Raw genomic sequence first — 21,910 nt, forward strand, 5'->3', positions numbered from 1 at the left:
TGGTCAGTTACTATCACCTCAAAAGTTTACTCTCAACACAAAATGAGAAGTATTGCAAGCAGTTTGGTACCTCTGTCATGGCATCAAACCTTCGTCAATTCCATTTCTGCTCCTTAGAAAGCATTCCTGAGCAAGTCTACTCACAATCTTACTCAGTGTCAGGCCTGGACAGAGGACTCTCTGACACTCTCCACTTCATAAGAGACACCTTCATGAGTTAAAGGTCTTTATTATGAGATCCCCCCCCCCCCGCCAGTAGTGCACAGTACAATGCAATTGCCTGGAATGCCAGAATGGAGCCCTCCCAGAATAGAAATACCCCTCATTCTCCTCCCCTATTTCAAATAAAAGTCCGTTACAGTTGGCGCACAGATCCTAAGCGAGAAAAGCCACGGAGAGATGCAGAGCTGGGACCTCAAGGTCGGCCAGCTGGTTTGCAGGCGTCTGGTAGCTCCATACACTCTCACCTGTACTGATAAGACAGCTCAGCAAAGCAGTAATGAGACAGCAGCAAAGAAATGGCAGAGAAACAGCAAAGCAGCTATTCTATTCCCCACCTCCACCCCCAATAGTAAGAAACTGTCATGCATGGCAGGCAGGCTGGCTTGCTAGTCCTGCCTGACACTCAGGTCTATTCAGTGGAGCTTACTCCTAGGAAAGCATTCTTAGGCTCCCTGTTGTTCCCCCAATTGCTCTCTCCCAGTGTGTGCAACTTTCTTAGAACTAAACCACATGAGACAAATTACATGAGGACGCTCACATGAAGGGAGACACAATATTAGCCAGGAAGCAGAGTTTGAATTTCACCTCTTTCTACGGAGCCGGCTAGATCGCTCCGCAGAGGGTTTGTTAATTTCACCTTTCTTCAGAACCAGCAAAGATTGCTTCTGGGAGGGTAACAGACAGAGCTTTCAAGGAGGCAAAGAGGAAATTAACAAACCCTCTGAGGAGCGATCTTTGCTGACTTTGTAGAGAGAGGTGAAACTCAAACTGTTCTTGCTGGCTAACATTGTGTCTCTGTTCACTTGAGGGTCCTCATCTTGTGTGGTTTAGCTCGTATAGCCAAATTAGACATTACTTTTTACATGACTTTTCCATGGGAACTGTAAGGATCTGCCAAGCAACTCTCAAAAGACTTCACTCCAAGCAGTAAAAAAAAAACTTTATTGAAAAGTTGCCAGTTTCAGAATCTTACTCCATCTTTGCCAGGAATGACATTCACATGCAAGCATATATAGGTTTCTAGAGAGCAGGCAAATTCTAAGGGACCCCCCCCCTCCCCCCCAGTCTAACAGTCAGCTCAGAGGGAAAACATCTAAGCAGGCAAATAGCAGAACCGATGTGCGGGATTTTCAAGGTCGTGACATCTGGGCAGGCATCTCTTCCCAGGCTAAGGAGAGAAGCCCTGGTGCAGTCCAGAGGTTTATAGAGATAACAGCAGGAACAAATGCCTCCCTTGCATACTTTCACATCTCTGGTACAAAAGACAAGATGAGTAACATTTGCAGGCCAGTAAAAGAATAGCATAACCGTAACACGAAGCATTAGACCACAATTAAGACAGCAGGGTGTTGCTGAGTATGACAGGTGATGCTGAGCACCTGGCAGGAACTCACAACTGTAGCTGCCAGTCCCACTGGCGACTCCAGATAGGCCCGATTCTGAGCTGTATTGCAGTGTGGGGGAGGAGGGCCTCCTGCCGTCCCCCATGCTGTTTTGGGCAGCTGGAGCAGCCTGGGGGCTGCAGCAGGTATTATTTGCTCCGTCAGATATCAGCCTTCTGACTGAGTGAATACTGCCTTCACCTATGCTCCCTGGGCCATTTTGGCAGCAAAAATTAGCACAGAGGGAGTTGGTGAAACTTCCTCCTCACACTGTAGTCCCTATCAGAATCAGGCCTATATGCACATTTACCCTGGAGTTGCCAATGGGTCTTGCAGCTGCAGTGTGGTTGTGAGTCCCTGTAGTGAACTCATGAAAAATATAACCTCTCGTTTGGCTCTTAGCTGCTGGAAGGCCTAGGTCAAGTTCATTTCCAATTCAATGAAGAACTCTTGGTGTATTAGTCTGGATAAGAATGTCCTTCCTGAACTGGATGGCCCAGGCTAGCCTGATCTCATCAGATCTTAGAAGCTAAGTAGGGTCTGCCCTGGCTAGCACTGGGGTGGGAGACCACCAAGGAACTCCAGGGTCACTATACAGAGTCCAGCAATGGCAAACCACCTCTAATCATCTCTTGCCTTGAAAACTCCAGCAGGGACTCAGCAGGACTCAGCTGTAACTTGATAGCACTTTACACACACAAGAGTGCAGTTGACAGAGAAGGAAAGAATTGAAATTGTCCACGGTCCCATGGCTGTGGACGGGTGCAGCTCCAGGAAATGCAGAAGAAAAACAATAAAAAATGTTTCTTGGATGTGAAGAGCTCCTCCCTAATCAGAACACAGTCTATGTTTGTAAGCCAATATGTCTTGTCCATTTGGGCAGAACTTGATGTTGGAGTGCAGGGAAGAGCAAAGAAAAAACAACTGTAGCAAAAAAGTCACACATGAGCCAAGTATTTCTATTCCAAAGCCAGGCATCTTTGAGAGTTTTTTTTAAAAACTAACCCCCACCTCTTTTTAGTGATCAAGGATGAAGTCTGTAGTTTCTGAACTAATTGCAATCCAGACAGAGAGGTGATCAGTATCCTGGGTCAAAAGGTAACTTGAAAGCCACCTAGATTCTTATAAGGGACTCCTGTGTTCCACTGAATGACAGAGAGAATGTTTCCCACACCCTGGGAAACTCTTACAGGATGACTCAGCCCAACCCTACCTTCCTGGGTAGATATAAATTACCTGCCAACTTCTTTTCCACACTGTGACACTGAGAGATCTCTGACTTTTGGTGCTACACCTTTGAAGATGCCAGTCACAGCTGCTGGCGAAACGTCAGGAACTACAATGCCAAGACCACGGCTATACAGCGCGGAAAACCCACAACAACCATCGACAGAGAGATGGTTGATCAATTACTGGATTCTATATTTTCAGCTAGAGACTGCCATTTTCCACTCTTCTTTGTCTTCTTTCCTTTATGCTAAATTGCAACTTATACCTGTTCCACGCAGTACCACCTGATCCATTCAAGCCTGCTTGGTATTTAGCCTAGGATGCAAGCAGCAGGTCTTGGCATCAGGTCCTGAAACATCTTCTCCTGCCCTGTTCAAAATATGCATTCCAATGAAGAGCCTGAAAGCTTGCACAGTTACATGTTACCTAATAAAAAGTATTATGGTACATGGATTTTTTTATCACCATAACAACCTCTCCATCCTCCTTGTAATGTGTTACCATATAAATAAGTTACGTTTTGTTTCTGTTGGTTAATGTGTGTGTGAGAGAGATAGGGGGGTGTATATGTGTTTGCTATGGTTTAAAATGGAGGCCTCTGAGGTGAGAAGGATGTGTGGATGGCTGGATGGGTGAGTGAAGCTGTAATGATTCCAAGTAAATGTGTGCATGTGTCTTTAAATGCTTGGTTTGAGCTAGGTGAAGAGTGGGGGTGAAAGAGAGGAATGAGTGAGCGATATGATTGGTTGACTGAGATTGTGGGCGGAGTGAATGCAGTTTAGACTGACAGAGCAGAGAGAAAAGGTTTAAGTCAGAAGAAAGCAGGCTAGCTGTGTGCTGCCTGAGTATATTGAAATATTCATGACAGAAATATGACCTGTGCGGACCCTGAACTGAGCATGTTTGTGAAAGGACACTCAGTCAGGGAAAGAGGCCAGCTGTGTGAATGAGAGTAAATGAAGTAACTTTAAGAACTAAGAACTACTTTTATGAAACCAATACGCTTCTTGCAAAATAAACATTTATTTTGTTTTATTATATCCCAGTGTAGCTGTCATTGCTATATCCCATTCATATCCTCAGGGCCACATAGAACCACGAAGGAGCCTGACGCTTAAACACGTTACCAAAGGGGAAATTTGAATAAAATATTTTGGAACAATATATTCCTGGTGGCAGCAAACTACCCAGAGGGTGTAAGGGGAAGATTAAAAGAAAAATCTACCCCAAAGCAAGTACAGGTCATAACAGAAGCGTTCCGTGATGGACGGGTAGCTGTGCTCGAGGGGCCAGATTGCTGCAAATTTTAGTCAGAGTGCTGATGGAAAAGTGTTGATTCTGTCTAGTTCCACCAATCTGTGTGGAAGCCTGAAAATCTAGTTTAGTCAATCTGTATGGAAGTCTGTGTGGATAAGAGAAGTGTTTGTTCTATCTGTGTGGAAAATAAGTCCTTTGTGACTGAGCCTGCTTATTATTTCTAGCCTAAGTGGCAACTTAGTCTTTGTGACTAGGTTTGTGAACAAACATTTAAGGACTAGAAACGATGCCCGTTGGGTGAACAAATACAACAGGCTCTAGAAAATGGATTTGGCAGGCCCCCTCCCGGAGGCAAGTGGCCTCTCAGACCAGGCCCTGCCCCTGCCCCTGCCGGGCTGCCTCCCCTTCCAAGGCCCTGCAGCAGCTGCCAAGGTGAGAAGGTTCAAAGATTAACCCACAGAGAGATGCAGACCCTCGTGCACTTCTCTCTGCTTCCATCTGCACGCCTCCCACTCCGGCTGGCTCCCTCCCTCCTCTGCATTTGTCCTACCTCCGTCTTTGGGCATGGTGGTAAGAGCCCTTCTTCTTACGTAGCCTCCGATGATTGGCAGGGCTGACAGTGATGGGCAGGGCACTGCCATGGCAACGCAACAATGACACCCAGCAAGCCAATAGACAAGGCTGTACTCACTGTGGATTTAGGGGGAAGCCTATTCCCAGGAGCAGTCATTCGACTCTGCAGCCCGTCATTCCAGTCCAAGAACACTTCTGCTACTACCAGTCCCAGAGTAGTCGATCTGGGCCCAGAGACCTTTATGGAAAATTCATTCCGCATTTCCTTTGCAACTTTTTATGTGCTGTAATGCTTTTCAATGGAGCCCGTGCAAGTAAATTGGCATTCTGGGCTCCCATTTTCTCCAATGGGCCTTCAAGCCTCTCCCATTGTTTTCAATGGGCAATCCTGTCATTTTTTTTAGTACATACCCCACTGGCTCCTCATGACAGCCTCTCCGCATGCCTCTTTCGGAAGCCACACCAGGTTGCCCCCCCCCCTCACCACCAGCCTCCGAGATCCTCTCCTCCTGGGAACCACCGAGATGCCTGCACGGACAGAGGAGGGCCGGGAGGTGCTGGGCTTCGCTGGGCTCCCTGCAGCTGAGTGCAATGTCTGAAGGGAAGGAGTGGGGGGAGCCCAGGCACCATGCTCCAGACCCTGGCTGGGGCGGCCTTGGCCCCAGGCCCTTCCGTCCCACCCTCCACTCAGCTCCTGCCAGCTTGGGCCTGAGGCGTGGCTGTGGCTGCCCATCGCGCTCCTGGCCCATTGCACCTGGCCTTCCTGAGCCTCTGAAGAGCCATTCTGGGCCTTCCAAAGACCACTCCTGGCCCTCGATGCCTGTGGATCAGCTGGGCAGGGAGAAAGCAGGTTTGCCCAGCTTTCTCACTGCTCAGCTGAGCGGCGGGCGAGCAGGCTACTCGGTGCTGGGGGCAGGCTCTTTGGCAGTTGTGGGCAGCGGTGGGCTCCTCGGCATCAGGGGAGTGGGCTTCTCAGTGGCGGCAGGCAGCGGTGGGCTCCTGGGTGGTGGGCTGTGATGGCAGGCTCTTCAGTGGTGGAAGGCTCAACGTCGTGGTGCTGGATCTATCTGTTGCTGAGCGGGTCTTCCTGGGCCTCTGAAAGCCCTGAGGCAGTGGGAAGGCCTGGCACCGCTGCCGCTCTGGGCCTTTCCAGGCCTGTGGAGGCTCTGAGGCGGTAGTGGGGAGGCAAATCATTTTGCCCCTGTTCATTTCTAATTCCCACATACTGCGCATGTGCCACATACTGCACATGTGTGGGGATAAAAAGTGAGTCATTGGCAACACGCTTTGGCTTTTATGTCTTAGGATATGTAATGATTTTGAAACCCCCAGGGATACCAATCCACACTTTCACCCTTTTTTATATATGATTAGCAGGTGAATTGCTGAAGTACTGTATTGTAAGATTAGTGATTTTATTGTTGTGTCTGTATTTCTTATTTTTGTTGTAACCCACTCTGAGCCCACTCGCAGGGCGGGCGGGCTATAAATCAAATAGATGATGATGATGAGAACCAGTTTGGTGTAGTGGTTAGGAGCGTGGGACTCTAATCTGGAGAACTGGGTTTGGTTCCTCACTCCTCCACTCGTAGCCAGCTGGGTGACCCAGCTGGGTCAGTCATAGCTTCTAGCTCTCTCAGCCCCACCCACCTCATTAGGTGTTTTGTTGTGGGGATAATAATAGCATACTTTGTAAATTGCTTTGAGTGGGTAAGTCATCCTGAAGGGCGGTAAATAAATCAGAGAACTGCAATTTTTACTTTGAGGGTGTACTAAGCTACAGAGGACTAGTCCCACTATTACGCTAGCTCTGTGTTTCCAAAGCCCATTGCTACTTGCGGTTTTCCTTTCAAGGAGCTTCAATACCTGAACTGTCAGAGGCCGACAGGAGGGACGGTCAGGCTCCTCTTTCCTGCCAAAGTCAGGAAACAAAGGAAGGCAGAGGCAGATTTTCTCTTTGATGAGGGCCTGGTGAGTATCATCTAGCAAACTTGCAATCAACTTCTCTTTTTTCTGCCATTCACTTCATCTCTGCTCCAAGAAGTCCAGCTTCTCTCTGGGAGCTAATCATTCTGGGAGATGGATCAGCACGAATCACAGGCAAAGTGGAATAAAGCGGTTGAAGTGCACCTTTTATTTCACCTGTCAGTCACCCCTGCAGCAATCATTATTTACATCAGTGTGTGCAGAAAATAGGAGAGAATCTGGGAGTGAAGGCTGTTCCCCCACCCTGGGCCAATCAGCTTATCAGTAACCAAACCTGAGTTCCCGGTTTTGTGTCTGTCCTGTTTAAAGCTGTATCTTACACAGTTTGATTGCACTAAAGCACCAGTCATCAGTAAGGAGGACTACTTTAATGACAAGCTTCCATTATTACAGAGGATTGTCACCTGCAAAGGAAAGACCTACTTCTGTGAACAATCTTTTTTGTTCTGTGCTAGCTGTTGCACCAGCTATCAAAATCTGCACCACTGTGAATTGTGGACCATTTTCATACTACCTTATTGCTCTTCCTTGGGTAGGCCTCAGCAGATGGAACTCTGTAGACTAAAGCAAGAAATTGTACAAGATAAAATTTGAAAAATTATTTTTCTATAAATATTTTCAACCCTCTCCCTTTTTCCTGTAACGTTCCTCTTCCTTTTGCATCTTGCCTTTGTTATAATATCAGAGTCCAGCTGTTACTACATTCCAAACTGATTCCATGCACCACCACCTTCCCCAGGAAACAGCATGTCCACAATAACCTTAGTTTTTAATTTTCTACTAAGCCACCATAAGGCCAGTTGGAGTTTAAGTGATCCATAGTAGATGACAGCCTCCTCTATTGTGTTGTCTTCCCTTTGATGGAGTCCTGTCACAAAGGGCCCAGGAAGTAGAATTCTGTCAAACAGAGTATTTTCTCTGGCTGCTGGTATTTGAAGTCAGTCCAGTACAAGCTGACTGAGGTCAACTTACCAGTATTCTCACGCACAGCTCTGGCAAATGACATTCTTCTCCCCTACCCACCCTTGGCCCACTGCTTGTAAGCACAACATTCTTTGATTTGCTTGAGACTGAAATGCAGTGGAATAAAGTAATTTTGCATTTGTTCAGTGTTCTACAGGGTTTTATTGAAAGAATGGCATGTAAAAGGAAAATAGCCACGAGTGCTATGGGACTGTGACTCAATAGTAGAGCATCTGCTTGGCACACAGGAGTTCCCAGGTTCAATCCCCAGCGTCTCCAATGAAAAGGGTCAGGTAGAAGGTGACACCACTCAGAAAACAAAGGTCCTTCTTGACCTTGGTGCTGGGATCTTTTAAGCCCATGTTTACACAGGCACATCTTGGACTGATATTTAGGAAAAGGAGACTTTTCTAAGTAGAGGTTGAATTTTTGGTTCCAAAAAGGAGAGAGAAGGCACAAATGGAGGGTGAAATCCAAAAATGCATCCCATAAGTGGTAGCAATACCCAGATGAATCTCATTCATGGGTAGTTCTGTTGAAATCCCCCTGTGAGCATTACTTCCTCTCACCAAATCCCAAAGGCTATGAGGGCATGAGATGGTGAGAGAAAGGCTGGTGATGAACGGCAGAGTACCAGAGGATGGGGGGGGGGGATTAGGAGGGAAGAAACAAAGCAGGAAAAGGTGCTGGGTCTGTGGAGAGAGAGAGAGAGAGCTATGAAAGGAGTACTCTTGGGAGAGACTGCTAGGTCAAGAGAAAATCAGGGAAGGGACCACGAAGTCCGTCTTTGCCCTATAGGGCAAGTATGCGCTCCTTGCCACGGTGGTGGGGGGCAGTTGAGAGATCATGAAGATTCCCCTGGATTTTGAGTCTTGTGGTAGTAGTGAAGAATTAAAAAAAAATTACCTCAGCAGGAAGAGTTGACTAGGGTAATTGTGACAAAAGATGGGCCTATTTTCATTAATTAACAGAGAACAGGCTGTTTGGTTATCCTATCTAATGGGTTAAAAAATATTTTGGAGATCTGGTAAGTATTTTAGGATGTGGAATGAAGTCTCACAACTTCATTCCAGAATCCAAAGGTGATCTCATGGAGTCACAATACAAGACCCCAGGCTGGGATGCACACTTTCTTATAGGAGTGAGATTAGTTCATTGAGAGACTGGCATTGATTTGACTTGATTTCCTCAGGGGTCGCTGGCCGGCTTTTGGCCTGACTGAGTCTCCGCTAAGCCCCCACCTGTGCATCACAGGCAAATGAAAAAGGCTTCTACCTGAAGAGACACTGCCAGACAGAGGCTGAGTCCACGTGGAGGTTTTTCTGTTTCAGTTTCTAGTTATGATCCTACCCACCCAGCCACCCCCGCCCGACATGATGTCTTCCATTCCTGTTCAAACCATGAACAGCCCACTTTTTTTCTTCTAAAAACTCTGGGTTTGTTTTTCAAAAAAATCTGAAAAAAAGCTCTTTCCTGGCATGGTGCTATTGAGATAATCTTTTTCACTGGACACCCCCTGAGGGCCAGAACTCCTCATTGGACTTTTACATTGAATGCTTCCGTCGACATACCCAGGCTGAGATAACTGACAAACAACAACACCTAAAGCAGAACCTCAGCCATGCAGAAAGAGATGCCATAAACAGCCTCCAAAATAATTCTGGCATCAAGGAATAATTCTGGTAATCAAGGAAGCTGACAAAGGCGGAGCAGTGGTCATCATGGCCAAACAAAATTATATACAAGAAGCAGAAAGACAACTCTCCAACACAACATTCTATAAAATACTACCTTCTGACCCTACGGAGCAATACAAAAGAGAACTCAATAAAATATTAAAGACTCTCCCCATGGACATACAAGAATGCATCCATACGGACACACCCAAGGAACCACGACCAGGAAGATTCTACCTACTACCCAAAATCCATAAACCAGGTAACCCGGGATGCCCCATTGTCTCAGGAAGAGACACTATCACGGTAGGAGTCTCAGGATACATGGACTCTATCCTCAGGCCCTATGCCACCAACACACCCAGCTATTTACGGGACACCACTGACTTCCTCAGGAAAATACAGTCCATTGACAACCTACCAGATGACACCATCCTAGCAACCATGGATGTGGAGGCCCTGTACACCAATATCCCACATGCAGATGGACTGCAAGCCATAAGGAATATTATCCCAGACAAAACCACAGCACACCTCGCCACTGAACTTTGCCACTTCGTACTCACTCACAATTACTTCAAATTTGGTGACAGCTTATATCAGGTTAATGGCACAGCCATGGGCACACGCATGGCACCACAATATGCTAACATATTCATGGCGGACTTGGAGCAACACTTCCTCAGCTCCCATCCACTGAAACCACTACTATACTTAAGATTCTTGGATGACATCTTTTTTTTTTTTATAAAATTTTTTATTGGATTAGACACATATAAAATTTATTACAATCACATTCCCTTAAATTTTCCAATTCTAACCCCCTCCCTTTCCCCCCCCTTTTGTTGACTTCCAACAGTTTTCCAACCCCTTATCTATTCTCCCTCTACTCATTTCAGACTTATTATGCTTATTGTAATATACTTTCAAACTCTTCTAAGCTTATCTATAGTAACATAGTGCTATCTCTAATTCCCTTCCCAAATGGGTAAAAGTATAACACTCTTAACTTATCTTCTTCAATAATAATAATAATAATCATTTTGATAGTCTGTACTCTATCTTACTCTTTCTAATTACTTCAAAATGGGACAAACAATTTGTCCCTCTTTATGCATAACTTCAAATACTTCTATAAACATTGCATACATTTATTATAAATCAATCAGTTTGACTTATACTCTGTATGTTACTCTTTACTTTCTTTTACATATCTTGTCCTTTTTAATTAACTAATTTCTCCATTATAAAACTATCCAACAAACAATTCATGTACACGTTCAGCATAAGTCTATCAATTAGACCCACATTCTGTATGCTAATGTATATTCATTCTCCATTGTACAGTTATCTACTAGCATAAAAAATTAATTAAATTCTATCCTTGTAATCCTTATGATAATAACACTATTGATACCCAACTATTCATACTGATCAAATAAAATAATTGCTTAGAATTTTTTCACTTAACTCTCTCCCCCCGGTATAGTCACTCCCCTCTCCTTTTGTTATATTTCAGTAATTTTCGAACTGCCACAGTCCTCCCACCTCCCATTTTTTCACCAAATATCGTTTCAGCTTCTCCCAGTCCGTGTTAAACTGTCCCGGGTCAAGGTCTCTCAATTTTCTTGTCATTTTATCCATCTCTGCCATGTACAGCAATTTATAAATCCAGTCCTCAATAGTTGGCACTTCTTGTACTTTCCATTTCTGCGCATACAAAAGTCTAGCTGCTGCTGTCATGTAGAATAACAATGTCCTGTATTGTGCTAGAATGTCTTCCATTCCCAAGTTCAGTAGCAGGAGTTCTGGGTTCTTATTAACTTGAAATTGTAAAATCTCACTCATTACTCTTATTATTTCCCCCCAGTACTGCCTAGCTACCTCACAAGTCCACCACATGTGATAAAAAGATCCCTCATGCTTTTTACATTTCCAGCATTTATTAGACGTATTCAAATTCCCTAGCGCAATTTTCTTTGGTGTCAAATACCAACGGTAAATCATTTTGTAGAGATTCTCTTTGATACTGGTGCATGTCATAGTCTTCAATGTATTTTTCCACAAATATTCCCACGCCTCCATTGTTATTTCTTTATTAAAGTTTATAGCCCACTTCACCATTTGCACTTTAACTACTTCATCTTCCGTGTACCATTTTAACAGTACTTTGTAAATCTTAGAGATTTCCTTTTTTTCTTCTTGTAAAATTACTTTCTCTAAGTCTGAATTCTCCATTCTTATCCCTCCCTTCACACAGTCCAAGTAGTAAAGATCTCTAACTTGTCTATATTGAAACCAGTCATAATTTGGAGACAGCTCTTGTTGCGTCTTTATTCTTATTTTAGAAGATTCTATTCGCGTTATCTCCTTATACGTTAAGCACTGTTGTTCATTATCAACCGTTCTCGGATCTATTACTTCATATGGAACCACCCAGGAGGGAATTCCTTCTTGTAGGTAGTCTTTGTACTTCTTCCAAATTGTGAAGAGGCTTCTCCGAATGTAATGGTGCAAAAACATAGAATCTGCTTTTACTTTGTCATACCATAAGTATGCATGCCATCCAAATAATTTTTTATATCCCTCTAAGGCCAGCAATTTGCAATTTTTCAGCTTCATCCAATCTTTCAACCATACCAAACAAATTGCATCGTAATAAAGTCTCAAATTGGGCAGTTGCATTCCACCTCTTTCTTTTGCATCCTGTAATACTTTCATTTTCACTCGAGGCTTCCTGCCTGCCCACACAAATTCCGATATTTTCCTCTGCCATTTGTCAAACTGCTTAGAGTCCCTAATGATTGGTATTGTCTGTAACAGAAACATCACTCTTGGCAACACATTCATCTTAACTACTGCAATTCTTCCCAACCATGACAGGTTCAATCTATTCCATTTAATCAAATCATGCTCTATTTGAGTCCATAATTTCTCATAATTGTTCTTGAATAGATCTATATTTTTTGCAGTCAGTTCAATTCCCAAATATTTCACCTTATTTGTTACTTCACAGTCTGTTACTTCCATCAATTGCTGCTGTTTTAACTTAGTCATATTTTTGCATAGTATCTTTGATTTCTTTTTGTTTACATAAAAACCTGCCAAATCTCCAAATTCTTTAATTTTTTCTATTACCTTAGGCATGTTTTCAATTGGAACTTCCACAATTAACATTATATCATCTGCAAATGCTCTGACCTTGTAGGAAAAGTCTTTTATCTTTATTCCACGAATTGCATTGTCTTCTCGAATCTGTATCATTAAAATTTCCAAGACCAAAATAAACAACAGTGGAGACAACGGGCAACCTTGTCTAGTACCTTTGCCAATAGTCAGTTTTTTGGTCAACTCGTCATTCACCACAATTGCTGCACTCTGGTCTCTGTAAATTTCTTTCACTGCTCTTATAAATCTTTCTCACATTTGTAGCTGTTCCATAGTGGCAAACATAAAGTCCCAGTTCAAATTGTCAAATGCTTTTTCAGCGTCTACAAAGAAGAAACCAACCTCCTTGTCACAACGCCTATCATAGTATTCAATAGCATTTATAACTGTCCTTAGATTGTCTCTGATTTGTCTGTTTGGTAAAAAACCTGCTTGTTCTTCCCCAATAACTTCGGATAACCATCCCTTTAGTCTCTCTGCCAAGACCTTCGCAAAGATCTTGTAGTCATTGTTAAGTAAAGAAATATGTCTATAGTTTTTAACATTGGTTAAGTCCTGTCCTTCTTTAGGGATCAATGATATATTAGCTTCACTCCAAGTATCTGGAATTCTTTGATCTCTCAAAACACCATTGATCACTTCTTTTAAAAATGATGCCAGCTCATTAACCATTACCTTGTAGAATTTAGCTGTAAGTCCGTCAGGTCCCGGCGCCTTCCCCAAATTTGTTGACTGTATTGCTTTCCTTATCTCTTCCTCTGTTACTTCACTGTTCAATTTAACTCTCCAATCATCCGAGATTACTGGAAGCTTAGTTTTCCCCAAATATGTCGCTATTGAATCTTTATCCACTTCTTTTTTGTCATACAATTTAGCATAAAATTTATAGAAAGCTCTACTAATAGCAGTCTGTTCCAGATGCACTTTATTGTCCTCACATATTTTTTTAATTGTCTTTTTCTCCTTTCTCTTCTTCAGTTGCCATGCCAAATATTTCCCAGGTTTATTTGCACCTTCAAACGACTTTTGATTCATTCTTTTAAGATTCCATTCCAATTCTTTATTGTTCATTGCCTTCAACTGCTCTTGAAGGATTTTAATATCTTGATAGATTTTCTTTTTCCCTGGTCTTTTCTTTAATTGTATTTCTTTTGCTTTTATTTTTTCCATAATCTCCTGTCTCTTCTCCTCTCTTTTCTTTCGAGCTCTTCCATTTAAGTCCATTAGTATGCCTCTAATTACTGCTTTATATGTATCCCATACCTTATTGGTTGGTACTTCTCGATTCATATTGTGCTGTATGAAGAATTTAGTTTCCCTTCTCAACATCTCCATATTTTCTCCCTCTTGTAGCAAGTCCTCATTTATTCTCCATCCTTTCCTCTTAGTTCTTTTTCCAAACTTCCACATTACTGCGTTATGATCTGAGCCTACCATGGGCATTATTTCTACATTCTTAGTCCAAAGCACTAAGTCCTTTGAGGCCCAGATCATATCGATTCGTGATAGGGTAGAATGCCTTGCGGAGAAAAATGTATAATGTCTGCCTGTGGGATTCTGCATTCTCCACACATCTTCCAAAGTTTCCTGTTGCATTAATGCAAAAAAAGTCTTTGGTAATAGTCCTCTTTTCTTTTGTGCAGTTACTGATTTTTTATCTTGTTCTAAATTTGTAACTCCATTGAAGTCTCCTGCAAGGATTATCTGATCATAAGAAAGTTCATCTAATTACTTTCTTAAATCCTCAAAGAAGCTCTCTTTTGCTCCATTTGGTGCATATATTCCAATCACCAACACTTTCTTTAAATTCCATGTACATTCCACTGCTATAAATCTGGCTTCCACATCTCTAATCATTAGCTTTGGCTGTAGCTCCTCTCTTATGTATAATACCACTCCCCTTTTTTTCTTTTTTGAGGCCGCTACAAACTCATTGCCCAACTTACCCAATTTAAGATATTTTACATCCTGATTTCTAATATGGGTCTCTTGCAAACACACAATATCACATTTTTGTTTTAATAGCCAGTGGAAAATACTTTTTCTCTTATTAGGTGAATTAAGTCCATTTACATTCCAAGATAATACTTTACACTCCATATTCATAGCCTTGTTGTTGGTAAGTCTTTTTCATTGTCTCTCATACACTTTTCCATCTCAAATTCAGATCTGATGCGCTTTTTCACTCCTCCGAATTCAAAGGATATCCCTTCCAGTAATTCCCATCTATATCTTACTTTCGTGTCCTTCAAATTCTGAACTAAGACTTTGTATTTTTTCCGATCAAGCAGCACCGATCTGGGTAACTCTTTCATGATGATAATCGTCTTGCCATCAACTATCAATGGATCTTGAAACTGCTTACTCACTATCATTTCTCTTGAGTTCCTTGTCGTAAATTGCACAATCACATCCCTTGGTAATTTCCTCTGGGTCGCAAATCTGGAATTTATTCGATACACCACATCAAGGATAGCCACAACCTCCTCCTCCTCCTTTCCCAGGTATTCAGCTAACACCTCTATAACCTGTTCTTGTGCTGTCTTTCCATCTATTTCCGGCAAACCTCGAAACCTCAGCTGCTTCTCCATGTACTTGCTCTCCGCAACTGCCATCCTTCCCCTCATCGCTCTCATATCCATTCGTTGCGTCTCTGTAAGATTCTCCACCGCCTTCTCAACAACATTAACTTTTTGCTGCGCTGCTTGCAAGTCATTTTGTATTGTTTCCATTCCCTTCTTTACTTCTGCCAATTCATTTTTACTGTCTCTTTGACATCTTTAACTTCCCTCACCAACTCCTGTTTTGTCTCCTTCAATTCCTTTAACATTTCCAGAAATTTTTTGTCCAAGTTCTCAATAGCCGTTTGCCACTCTTTTTTCGACATCGTGGGGCTTGATTTACCTCGCTCCCACGAGTCTGCACGTTTCCTTAACTCCGTGGTGTTTAAGTTTGTGTCCCTTTAAATTAATTTAAATGTCCCGATTCTTAAAAAAAGCAAAAGATGTTTAAAAAATCCAAAATGTCGGGCGTCTTTTCTCTATGGTTTTTCTATAGTCTTTTTGTAATCCAAGATGTCCTACTTCCTCCCCTGTTGAAGTCAAAGTCCTTTCCTTTTCAAAAATGGCGATTCCCTTCTTCCTGTCCTCCAATAAGGGCCGTCTCTCTCCAGCAGCTCTATCACTATGACGCACTTCCTGTTTCCCGTCTCTCCACTGCAGCTCTCGCGATGATAGAAATTTTCTCACAGCCTGCTATCACTTTCTGACCACAGGTATGAAAAACAATTGTCCAATTTCTTTAATAACTTCGTTTAACTTAGTCCTTTTTCTGAGCTATTTCTTGCCGAGTCTTCCCCTCATTATATTCCGTCTGTTGCAGTTTAAAATTTCACTTTAAAAGTTCGTTACTTTAAGCAATCCATCCCGATTCGAGAGATAGTGATCTTTACCTTTTCAAGCGTCTTTCTGGGTTGTAATCACTGCTTCGATCTCAAATTCTTTTCCACCTTCTTTTCCCCTGTTGAAGCTTGGGCATGTAGGTCTTATGCCAGCCGCACTGGCCCCAGTTCTGCCGCAGAGATTTTAGCTGACCTGTCTTAGGGTGGGACCTCAAGGGACGAGAGAGAGTCCTTAGCGCAGAACCCCCCCTCGCCCGAGATCGACGCGCCCTGAGGTTCTTGAGCGTTCTTTGCCTGTTCTCCGCCTGAGAACAGGTGGCCGCGGGCTAGTTGTGCCCCGCCAGCCACTAAAACGGCAGCCCAGTCAGCTCTGCACTTAGAGCTGCGTTAGACCTCCATGGATCCCAAACCGGAAGTCCGATTCTTGGATGATATCTTCATCATTTGGACCCATGGGAAGGAAGCCCTTGAGAGATTTCATCAGGACTTCAACAACTTTCACCCTACTATCAACCTGAGCCTGGACCACTCTACACAACAGGTACACTTCCTGGACACCACTGTACAACTACATAATGAACAGATAAATACTACCTTATACCGGAAACCCACAGACCGATACTCATTTCTACATGCCTCCAGCTACCACCCTAAACATACCACTCTGTCAATTGTCTACAGCCAAGCCTTACGTTACAATCGTATCTGCTCCAATGCTCTTGATCAGGACTCCCACTTGAGAGATTTACAACAAGCATTTTTGGGATTACAGTACCCACCAAATGAAGTGAGGAAACAAATCAACAGGGCCAGACTAGTATCCAGAAACAGCCTGCTCCAGGACAAACCTAAAGGAACTAACAACAGAACACCACTGGTTGTCACCTATAGTTCCCAGCTCAAACCTATCCAATGTATCATCAGTGAGCTACAACCCATCCTGGAAAATGATGCCTCTCTCTCAGAAGCCCTGGGTGGAAGACCTCTCCTTGCCTACAGACAGCCCCCCAACCTTAAACGACTTCTCACTTACAATCATGAATCAGCTAGCAGAGTCACCAGAACAGGTACCAGGCCCTGCAACAGACCCAGATGCCAGCTCTGCCCTTATATCTACCCAGGGAATACAATTACAGGACCCAATGGCGTCAACTACACTGTCTCTGGCTCTTACAACTGCTCATTCTCCAATGTGATATATGCCCTCATGTGCCAACAATGTCCATCTGCTCTGTACATTGGACAAACCAGCCAACCTCTGCGCAAAAGAATAAATGGACACAAAACTGACATTAAAAATGGCAACATCCAGAAACCAGTGGGAGAACACTTCAATCTACCAGGACATTCCATCAAGGACTTAAAGGTCATTGTAGTTCAACAGAAACCTTTCAAAAACAAAATCCAACGGGTGTCAGGTTCAGTGGGTATCTGAGCTGTACTGTCTCCATTTTCTAATGCTTCTAGTGTTTAAGTGCTTTCCCCACAGGTGCACAAGTTCCCAAGCAGACTTCTCACCGAACGAGATTGTTTTGTCTAACAACGTTCCATCCCAGATTGGCCTTGACAGAGTCCAGCTTCCCAAGACTGAAAGATGTTGTTTGAGAACTGTGGGGGGAGGCTGGCTCAGCTGGGAACTGTTACTTTGTACCTCATGATTTGCTCTTCATTGGTAACAATGCTCTTGTACCATCCTGGATCCCTTATCCAGGACAGTGGACTATAATGGGTCATTTCTACAGTAAAGTTTCCTTATTCAAACAATGGACTCTTGTTTGCTTGTAGAGGAGAACCTGTAGGAAGGATATTATTTAGCCACAGTCTGACATTTTGTTACCAATCATGTCTCAGTCGGGCCCAGCGGAATCCAAAGCCGTCCCAGACAGGGATCCTTTGTTTGAGCCGTATGCGTCTCCCGACAACCCACAAGTGCAACCCCAAGAACTTCAAACACCTGCACCAGCAGGGAACGGAGCTTCAACTACTACTCCGCCTCTAATCGATCTCGGCAGTGGGGAGGAAAAACCGAAGGCCTCCAAGCCAACGGCCACCACCATCCCCTTGTTCTCGTTACCTACACCTTCGGAGTGGGGACCCAGACCCCGAGAAACGAGGGAGCGCAGGACCAGTGGGGTGCACCAGCAATTACCCATGGACGGGCATCGAAGCCTAGAGACAGTCCCTGAATTGGACAGTAGCCAACCATGGCTGTTTTGGAATAGGACGACCGAGCAAACAGAATGGGACACGTCCCGCCGCGGTATCCTAAGTTGGGATTATTCGGAACTCACTCCGTGGTCGGAGCAACCAGAGGTTTCCGAACAAAGTTGGGTGCAGATGCAACATCGCACCCTTGCTGTGGATTCCGGCATTTCGGCAGTTACGGGACTAGCCAAAGGGATTCTAGCAGCGAGATCGCAAGGCGATCAGGGAGACCCTCCACCTTGGGGGCCAATTTCCCCGGTGGTAGCAGTCGCAGGGGGCTCCACGACGGACCAACTGGGTCCCAGTAGAGTTCAATTGCTGGAAGCTAGGTTGGTCGATATGGAACAAAGCCTAGCCCATGCTATACATTTACTCTCATTGATGGTGGCGGGAGAGAGACCATCACCAGAAGAGATGGCTATACAAATAGCCACCCTACAAAGTGTAATTTCCAATCCGGGGGAACCTGCCCCGTTGCAGCCGCCGCCCTCAAACGAGTCTCCCGTGCAGCCCCCAGACGAGCCTTCCGAATCGGAGGAAGAGGGGGAGCCCTGCCCTGGAGAGCCGGGAGAGACTCCAACGGAAACCCCTAGGCCGGACGAGGTTCCGCATTCCGGGGATACTCCAGTGGAAGTTCCAGGAGGGAGTGGAGAGGAGCCAACCCGCCCGACAGAATCGCCGGTGGTACCCCCTCCAACTTCCCCGATAACGGTCCGGCCGGACCAGCCAGAAGAGCCTCCAGCTCCCCCAAGGGAGGGAACGCCACACCAAACTCCAGTAATCATCCCCATACAACAAATCCTAGGGGAGGATCAACCAGTGGAGGTCGTACCACGAGAACAACCTCCAGGTCCCAGACCAACGACGCCGGGAGGGGCAAGCCCGCGCGGCCCAGCACCCATCAGGCCTTCGCCGCAGCGGCCCCTCCCGCTTTGACCACAACTAATACCACTACAGCAGCCGGTAAGACTACCTCCAATGCAACCTGTATTCCCACCTCCCGATCAACTATTACAGCCTATACCACTTCGACCCCGCCGACCCGCACCGCAGCGACCAATCATGGCCCAACCTGTTCGGCCACCTCCAGCCCAACCGGTGCTGCCGCCGCCAGCACAACCGGTGCTACCGCCGCCAGCACAACCGGTGCTGCCACCGCCAGCACAACCGGGGCTGCCGCCGCCAGCCCACCCGGTGATACCGCCGCCAGCACAACCGGTGCTGCCGCCACCGGCCCAACCGACGCTGCCGCCGCCAGCACAACCAGTGCCACCACCACCAGCCCAACCGGTAAGGCCCCCTCCGATACGCCCCGTCCCGTATCTACCACCGCCGCCGGGGGCCCCCGGGCAACCATTACTGCCGCAACAGCTATGGCCCCAACAGCCTCCTCCCGTGCAGCCAGCGCCACTGACCATTCCGATGGACTATTACCCCGCACCAGCCCCAAGGCAAGACCTTCCAATGGGCTGGGTGAAACTGGAAGCTACTTTTGACGGAGATCCCTCGAAACTGGGATTTTTTCTGGTACAAGTAGTACAGTTCTTCAATCGATGGGGACATCTTTTTGGGAGTGAGGCCAGCCAGATTGAACATCTCGGTTCACGGTTACAAGGCAAAGCGGCAGACTGGTATGTAGGACTATACAATATTGGGGCCCCGGAACTTAATACCTTACAAGGGTTGGTGGATGCTATCCGGGCTCAATACGAAGACCCCTTAGAAGAAACCAGAGCCCGAACAGAATTGCAAGCCATTAGGCAAGGCAGCATGTCGGCCAGAGACTATGTTACAAAATTCCGACAGCTAGCCGCTAAATGCCCTAGATGTGAAGAATCCACTAAAATAATCCTGTTCAAACAAGGGCTGAACCCGAAACTTCTGGATAGAGCCCTCATGCAAGACAATCCTCCTACTTTGTTGGGATGGATTCAACTCACATGTGAAGTTGAAAATCGGATATTGGAGGTCCGCTTAGTTGAACAACAACAACAAACGGGACAAAGACGCCCCTTAACTTTGCAGAAGGGAGGACGAGGTACTGGATACGCGACCCGCGGAGCGAGGGATGCTAGATGGCAACAGGGTTTGTGTTTGCAATGCGGGCAAGCCGGCCACTTTGCGGCACAATGCCCGTATCGGCCTGTGCAAAGACCTCCGCTCCAACTAAGGCGTCCAACCCCTGCTCCATTCCCCACGTTACAACGCCCAACACCCGCTCCCCGATCGGGTAGAGGCCGTGGCATCTCCCAGCGACCTGCCCCAGACAGAGGATTGGAGGCAGAAGAGCTTATGGAATACGACCCTGCTACCCCAAATATAGAAGGAAATCCAGAAAGCCCCCAGTCGGGAAACGAAATGGATCTGTCGTAAAAGGGCTCAAACGACAGATCCACTCCCGACCCGTCCCAACCAGGGACCGGCCGCATGGGTCCATATTATTCATGCCAGTGACTTTGCTAAACCCCGAAAGGAAAATGCACATCCGTGTACAAGCCCTCATTGACTCAGGCTGTTCAAGAGACATCATCGCCCCAGCCCTAGTCAATGGACTAGTATTGCCAATCCGGGAATTACAAAACCCAGTCATTTTCGAGCAAATGGATGGCACCAACATGAACCCCGTCACTACAGAAACAGTCCCAGTGGTGACGGGCATGGGCCAACACTGGGAAAAAAGGTCGTTTGTCATCAGTACAACAGCCAAATACCCGTTAATTTTGGGCAGCAAGTGGCTATGCGATCACAACCCCTACATAAATTGGGCAGAAGGTAGTATCACCTTCACCCACGCCAACTGTGAAAGCCATCGGTGGAACCAGAATTGGGGTAGTGATCCAACTCACACCGAAAAGGCTCTTCTCACCCAAGAAGAAATAAATCAAATACCCGAATGCTACTGGTCCTATTTGAAGGCTTTCTCCGAAGAAGAAGCGGACACTCTACCCCCGCACAGACGAACTGATTGCGCCGTCGAAATCTTACCAGGAGCCTCACTACCCAAAGGCCGACTCTACCCTATGAGTCTCCATGAACGGGAAGAACTCCGTAAATTCATTGACACCAATCTTCACAGAGGGTTCATCCGTCCAGCCAATAGTCCCCATGCAGCCCCGGTACTCTTCGTGAAGAAAAAAGACAGGGGACTTCGACTGTGCACAGACTTTAGGGGACTTAATGCTGTGTCGACCAACAACGCCTATCCCATCCCGCTCGTCCGGGACCTTCTCAACGTCGTGGCGCAAGGTAAGATCTTTACAAAATTGGATTTAAAAGATGCTTACTTCCACGTCCGTATCAAGGCGGGAGATGAGTGGAAAACCGCGTTTAATACACCCCTCGGACAATATGAATACTTAGTTATGCCTTTTGGATTGACGGGAGCCCCGTCTGTATTCATGTCCATGATAAATGAAGTACTACATGAATTTTTATATAAAGGAGTGGTGGTGTATCTTGATGATGTGTTAATTTACTCAGACTCTGAGGAGGACCACATTCAACTAGTTCAAAAGGTCCTGGCCACTCTAATGAGTAATAAATTGCCCATCAAGCTATCCAAATGTGAATTCCATAAAACTGAACTTACTTACCTTGGTTACTGTATATCTCAAGAAGGTTTAAAAATGGATCCAACCAAAATACAAGCGATCCAAGAATGGCAAACTCCCACTACCCGTAAAGAACTGCAGTCTTTCTTGGGATTTGCCAACTTCTATAGAGACTTTATTGCAAACTTCGCGCAAATCACGCTCCCCTTAACAGAACTGTTAAAAACCAAAGATAAAGGGGACCAAGCAAAGAAACCCTCCTCCAAATTACAATGGACACCCGATTGCCAAACAGCC

Source organism: Eublepharis macularius, chromosome 11 (genome assembly GCF_028583425.1).
Source record: "Eublepharis macularius isolate TG4126 chromosome 11, MPM_Emac_v1.0, whole genome shotgun sequence".
In the NCBI taxonomy this organism is placed as follows: Eukaryota; Metazoa; Chordata; class Lepidosauria; order Squamata; family Eublepharidae; genus Eublepharis; species Eublepharis macularius.